Raw genomic sequence first — 6,290 nt, 5'->3', positions numbered from 1 at the left:
TAATAATAGTTTATTAAGGAAACTCTTTAAAGAAAATTAAAATTTTTGAAGTGGAAAAATGACTTCATAGTGGTTTCAAATTTTCTACAAGATAGTCTATGACTAATAAACTTAAATGAGGTAAAGAAGTAACAACTGACATATCAGTAATGGCTACTGTTCTCTGAGTTCCACCAAGACGCACACAAATACACACACACACACACACACAAAATCTCTATTTTTTAACAAACGAATTTAACAGAATACTCGTTCAGCAAGTTAAGTAGCTTTCCAGACTTACAAAGCAAATGTAATTGGTATGAGGACTTTCTGGCTCTGATAAGGCATATTTCCATATGCCCCTCAGCTTCCTGAGTAACCTTAGAAGGTGGCTGAAAGGAGCTGTGTGAATGACGTATCAACCATCCTCTTCAGTATTGGTATATCAACTGGATTTACAAAATTTTACTACTACAGAGACCATCTCTCAGCCAGACCCAGAAAAACTCTATTAGATTTTATTGGCTTAAGGTTTTTTTAACTGAGCATTCTAAAATTATAGCTGAGCAGAATGCTAAAATCTTAAAACTTTTTGTAAATTGCTTTGAAGCAGATTCCATAAATCAAATGGAACTTCCATCCTTCGCATGAATGTTTCATCCCAATTCTAAAGCATAAGTTCTTTCTGTTTCTATCAATGTTCCGTTTTAATCCATTTCGTCTGTATAATAGAAGCACAACACACTTTAAATTGTAGAGGTATCCCAAATGGTATTGGTCTTAATATGCTCTTTTGCTTCTATTTGGTGAATTTGTCTTTTATTGATCATTCCTCACATCTCATAATAGGTGAGCAGTGACTTGTTCCCTTACCATACTCAAAGAGTGAAAAACATAAGGTTTTATGTTTTCTTCTCTAGACTACAGTTGGCGCTCCATATCTGCAGGTTCTCATCTGTGGATTCAACCAACAGCAGATGGTAAACATAGTACATGATCCATAGCTGGTTGAATCCATGGATGCAAAACCAGGGAGTACAGAGGGCCAACCCAGAGACTTGAACTTCCACGGATTTTGGTATGGGGGGATCCTGGCACCAATTCCCCGCTGATACCAAGGGACAACTGTATGAATGAAATGCTACATTTTTTATAAGTGTGAAATCTGTGGCTTCTTTTAAGTGTCATGTTTATAATATCTGTTCTTTTTATTTTCCTTTTATAATAGTAATGCTGAAAAGGAACTTAGATATCAACTGTTTAGCCTCCTCATTTCATACGTAGGAAACTGAGAACCAGAGATATGTAGTAATCCATATAGATGATAAACGCTGAGCTCAAATTAGAATTCATCTGGGTCTTCTGGCTTCTAAAGCAATGCTGTTTCCATGATAAGAGAGGGAACAACAATGCACTTGTCCATTTACTGTCGAAATGGGGTGAGCAACAATCAGGAAGATCCCAAGCATAGCATCTGGTCCCAGACATATTCCTCCCTGGCCCCACTGTATGACCACAGCCTTACCAGTATCAATTACCCAAGGCAAAATGGTAAATTTCTTCTGCCTGCTGGTCCAGCACATCAATCAAATTTAGCAAGAGTCGCCTAATTCCACAGTCCTCATAAGATACTATTTCCTGTATATTTCTCAAGAGCCTGATATATGACACCATCTAACGAATTCTCTTCCACCGCTATTTCATCCCAGTTCACCAGTGGAAGTTTTAACTATTACACCACCACCTTCTCCCAGGGACCATCTGTGTTTCACATACCACCAGCGATTGTGATCTCACTGCCAGCCAAGTAGCAAATTCCATCCCACTGTCTGCTTTCTCAGACCACTTGTGGTGTGAAATTCTACCGAGTTGGTTCCTCAGAAGCAGATACTAACACAGTAATTAACATATAGATATAAGGGAGTATTCTTGAGGTTAACAACTGTGGAAGGAAAAATAAAAAAGTGGGAGGGAGAAGCAGCAGAAATTGACCTGCAGTAGTCTCAATGAGGGCCTCAGACTAACTTTATGGGGAAATCTGAAGTCAGGATAAGTGAACCGTCATTTATACCCTGACATCAATTAGTCAGTAGGTGTGGCGACCCTGGCATGGCAGCATGTCCTTGAGTGATGTGTCTCTCTTCAGCTGAGTCAATCCTGTAGGGGCTGCCGCCCGAAGTTTTTCTTTCAGCAGTGGGGGAATAAATCTTTCATTCCTAAAGGGGATACACATGGTACATCACAGTGTCCACCATACTTCCTTGGACGATTCACAATTTATTGTTTGCTTTTCTTCTCATATCATGGTAATCTATTTATTTATATCATCTTGCTTACTAGATGGAAGACACCTTGAAGATAGGATGGTGACTTTTTCAAGTTTGATCTGCCTGGTGATGTCAGCTACTCAACTTATATTTGCATTATTATGCTTCGTGAATGCATGCCCTTTTTTCTTTCATAAAATCGCTATACTAAATTATTTTTGCTTAGCTAAAGTCAAACCTGTCCAATAATTGCTCCATGTGACCCTTTCTTTCTTCTTCTTTTGCTGGTACCTTTTACTCTGTCTTAAAGATACAATTATGTTGTATATTTCTTCTTCCATCTTTACTTAGCTCTGGCTTTATCCAGAATTCCTCCCTTGTCTTCTATTCTGCTTCCAATTTTTCTGTACCGAGTATCTTGCAAGAAGCTAGTCTTGCTGTTCATCACATTACTCAAAATATTATACATAGCATAGAGTCTTCCAGATAGAACATAGTTAATAAATATATGTTGAATTTGAATGAATCCTATCAGAGGCAGTTTATAAATTCTTAAATATTTGACTTTTAATAGATGTCTATCGTTTCTGTTAATTTATTTTATTATGACATTGTGTGTGTGTGTGTGTGTGTGTGTGTGTGTGTGTGTTGCGATCATGGAAAAGATAAAATCCAAATGAACATGAGATCATTGGGAATTTATCTTTAATTACTTCTTCTCAGCATAAAGCTTGTTGCTATTGGATATTCAGAATTTCTCTCTATTGACTCCACATGTCAGAATGCCCAATGCTTTGGAGACTGTATTCAACACTGATGGATTAAGTACTCAGCTCACTAAGTGACTAGCTTCCTAGCAATGAGAAGTACAAACTAACCTCATATGTACCTATAGTTCCCTCAGGACCATCTGCTCAAAGTATGAGAACAATGGAAGGAAAGGGAAGCATTTGCAATGTCAAGCTTATATTTGTAAACAATTCTAGTTGAACCAGAACTAACTGAACATTTGTCTAAGACTTCAAGGAGAAGAAAGTTTGAAAGAAAACTCTACATATAGACATGCCATAAGGAGTTCTAGCACCTTTTCAGCTTTGGCAAAGTAGTAGACAGGTTCCCACAAGAATTCCCTTTCTGTTGAGGCAGAGATATTATCTGCTCTACACTGCTTCTTTAAAACTGTGTTCTTTTGGGGCTTCCCTGGTGGCGCACTGGTTGAGAGTCCGCCTGCTGATGCAGGAGACACGGGTTCGTGCCCCGGTCCGGGAAGATCCCACATGCCGCGGAGTGGCTGGGCCCGTGAGCCATGGCCGCTGACCCTGCGTGTCTGGAGCCTGTGCTCCGCAACGGGAGAGGCCACGAAAGTGAGAGGCCCGCGTACTGCAAAAAAAAAACCACCCAAAAACCAAACAAAAGAAACTGTGTTCTTTTGCATTTGTGTATTCTGCTAGGGGTTATCAGTCACAGCTTGGTAAAACCACAGGTCCTTAGCAACGTGCTTGCTCTCCCTCTAGAAGCCAGCTAATAGTTGATGGGATTACACTCTTAGTTAGCTGGAGGCTGACAATATTTCATTATGACATAATAGCAACATTTACAAAAATAAGGTTGAAATAAGTTCAGGAAGCAATTTTTCCCCTAGGGAAACTGAGAATAAGTATTCTTTTTCCTGTGTGGAATCAATAACCAAAAATATTTAATACTGTACTATGACAGAATGTCTATACGCATTAGTTCCTAAGTTAATAAACAGCCAAATACTATTCTTCAAAATTCAAAGTTTATAAAGCTATGGAACTAAAGAGGGGGATGTGAATCTAATCTGATTGTTGAAATGAATAAGGACATAGAAATGGTTGATGGCATCTGTTCTCTTTTTAGCTGTCTGCTTTCCTATGCAAACGGCCATTTCTATTATTTGGAAAACAGACTTGTTATTGCTTTAATGTTACATATTTAAAGAAGAAACTGCAGCAATACAGAACAATAAAGATTAGAAAATTCTCCACATTTTTCCACCTAGAACTGATCATGGTAGATATTAGGTGCACAATATTCCATGCATCTATATATTTATGGAGAGAGAGATAGAGATATGAAGAAAGCACTTCTATAAAAATAAAATTACATCTTACATGCTGTTTTTAATAAAATCATTAAACTTTATTTTTGTATTATACTTAATAGAGAGAAAAGGGAAATGAACTGAAAATGAAGGAATGGTGAAGCTCAGATTCATTTTTTTAATCTGAGAAGATAGTACTTACCCAAAATTCCCTAAAATAAGGGGAAAAATTGAAATTTTAGAAACACTATTTTTTTCTTATTTCTTTTTTCTATTTGTATGTTAAGGTTTATAACATTTACATTATTATGTGACTATAGGACCCATGGTTATTTATTCTTAATTCTGTATTCAAATGCTCAACACTGATATTTTAGCAAAGAATATCTTATTAGTTAATTTATTTTTTATTTATCTTTTTTGTCTACATGTGGTCATCAAGCAATTTTTAAAAGAAAGGATCCTGGGTGTTATATTTCCTCAATTCTTTCATGCTTGAGGAAATCTGTGATTTGAATAAGTCTGGGAATTAATAAAGAATAATGTGGCTAGGTATAAATTTCTTGTTATACTTTCTATTTCTCAGGGCTTTATAAATGTAGATGTTGCTCTACTGTTCTCTGGCAGGGTACAATGGTAAAAAGATATCTAAGGCCACCCTGATATTCCTCCTTATAAGCAACTCAATTTTTTCATCTATACATCTAAGTAAACTATTATTTTCTCAGCTATGACTTAGCAGCAACATATATTTATCTCTTTTCCTATAACTATGCATGCCCTATGACCTACAGATCCATTTCAGTAAAAGTTTCAGCTATTATATCTTTGAATGGTTTTAAAAGACAACAATTATGCCTATGTTGGATGGTCTTTGTCTTCTATTTTTGTATTTTTCTGTTAACTGCTTTCATCTCTTTCTACTTCCTACTTCTTTACATTTATTGCAGTGATCTTTTTCCCCAAATAAGTAGTAAAAATTAAGCTCTCCTAGTCCTTTAGATGCTATTTCTATTCAATTTATTGGTTTGAATAGATTTTAACTCTTTTTTTCTTCTATTTCTTTTAATGTTACTATGCTATTTTTAATAAGCTTATCTATGAGTACTTTTTCCTCAAAATTCATGTCTTCAGAGAGACCTTCAAGATGGCAGAGGAGTAAGACATGGAGATCACCTTCCTCCCCACAAATACATCAGAAATACATCTATATGTGGAACAACTCCTACAGAACACCTACTGAACGCTGGCAGAAGACCTCAGACTTCCCAAAAGGCAAGAAACTCCCCACGTACCTGGGTACGGCAAAAGAAAAAAGAAAAAACAGAGACAAAAGAATAGGGACAGGACCTGCACCTTGGGTAGGGAGCTGTGAAGGAGGAAAAGTTTCCACACACTAGGAAGCACCTTCACTGGCGGAGACAGGGCGGGAGGGGCTTGGCACCAGGGAAGCATCAGAGACACAGATGGGAGGCACAGCATTGGGGTGCAGAGGGCGAAGTGGAAAGATTCCCACACAGAGAATTGGTGCTGACCAGCACTCACCAGCCTGAGAGGCTTCGGTGCTCACCTGCCAGGGGCAGGTGGGGGCTGGGAGCTGAGCCCAGCTCAGCTATATATATATTTATTTATTTCCTTTTTCTCACTTTGTGAGTGTGTATGTGTATGCTTCTTTGTGTGATTTTGTCTGTATAGCTTTGCTTTTACCATTTGTCCTAGGGTTCTGTCTGTCTGTTTGTTTGGGGTGTGTTTTTTAGTATAGTTTTTAGCGCTTGTTATCATTGGTGGATTTGTTCTTTGGTTTCATTGCTCTCTTCTTTAATTCTTTTTTTTTTCTTTTATTTAAATTACTTTATAATTTTATAATTTTTTATTTTAATAACCCTTTCTTTCTTTCTTTCTTTCTTCCTCCCTCTCTCTCTCCCTCCCTCCCTCCCTCCCTCCTCCCTCCCTCTCTCTCTCCCTTTCTTTCTTTC

General features: G+C 37.5%; 1 long non-coding RNA gene across 1 annotated transcript; it reads left to right on the top strand.

Annotated features, from left to right (window-relative positions):
• The first annotated feature begins 1,837 nt into the window (after positions 1-1,837).
• On the top strand, positions 1,838-5,665 carry LOC125964042 (uncharacterized). The gene is made up of 3 exons (XR_007476560.1): positions 1,838-1,880; positions 2,323-2,375; positions 5,449-5,665. It is a non-coding gene; the product is annotated as an uncharacterized LOC125964042 (long non-coding RNA).
• Positions 5,666-6,290: the final 625 nt, after the last annotated feature.

This window comes from Orcinus orca, chromosome 3 (genome assembly GCF_937001465.1).
Source record: "Orcinus orca chromosome 3, mOrcOrc1.1, whole genome shotgun sequence".
Taxonomy (NCBI): domain Eukaryota; kingdom Metazoa; phylum Chordata; class Mammalia; order Artiodactyla; family Delphinidae; genus Orcinus; species Orcinus orca.
Note: the sequence above shows the minus strand (reverse complement) of the source record. Positions and strands in the feature narration are given on the sequence as shown.